Source organism: Alexandromys fortis, unplaced genomic scaffold (assembly GCF_014885135.2).
Source record: "Alexandromys fortis isolate MF-2015 unplaced genomic scaffold, M_Fortis_MF-2015_v1.1 scaffold_253, whole genome shotgun sequence".
NCBI lineage: Eukaryota > Metazoa > Chordata > Mammalia > Rodentia > Cricetidae > Alexandromys > Alexandromys fortis.
Window position 1 is genome coordinate 997,420 of NW_026068124.1, and position 974 is coordinate 998,393.

The window sequence follows — 974 nt, forward strand, 5'->3', positions numbered from 1 at the left end:
GAGGGCAGGAGCTTTACTTACCTTTGTAACAACTCAAACATTAAAAGGAAATTAGGGCTCAGTCAGGGCCCTGGGATTCATCACCACCAACACCGAGAAGAAACAGGAAGCAGACTATACTTAAAAGGAAGTGATGAAATCAGCAGATGAGAAAGCTGAGCTGAAGCCCAGATTCCAAGGGTCAGGTAGAGCGGCTTTACTCACTAGTTGTCAGTGTGAGGGCCAGCCATGATAATCTAAGTCTGGGCAGAAAGGAAGTTCTCCTCCAACCATTATCACCTGGAATTCTGGCCATTAATAAATTTAAATGGAGCCTAGAGTCTCAATAGTTTACCCTGAGACCATGCCTGGCAGGCCGGAGATTATCTGACTCTCACCCAAGAGCAGACCATTCAAAGGAAATTCCTGGCAACACTTCACCAGGACACCCCTAGACAAATGTCAGCCAATAGGGGGTCCTGGAACACAGAGACCCCTCACCCCCACCTTTACTACTATAAAAACCCAATTCTAATTGAGCTTGGGGCTCTCCAGATACTCCAATACGTTGGACTTGCGGAGAGACCAAGTTTGCAAACTTGATTAAAATAAAGGCTCTTTGCTTTTACATATGGGACTCAGTATCCTTTGTTGGCTTTTGTGGGGACCCACAAATTTGGGCATAACAATCAGACCACAACTCAAGGTCTTAAGTGTCAGGCACTACTGTTCAGATGCTGAATTCAAAGGGGTTTATATGTAAGCTGGGGACAAGTAGAGATGATCCTCCTGGTCCCAAGGAAGTCTTCATGGGGTGTGTTTCAATGCCATGTTTACTAAACAAATGCTAATGACAGATTTTCACAACAGTAACAAATGCTATTCCACTACATCAAATCTCCCTTACTGAGGAAAAAATGACAATCACAACATTGATGGATTTGGATTACTTTTTCATGTTTTCTAGGCGGGGGGGGGGGGGGGGGGGGGGGGGG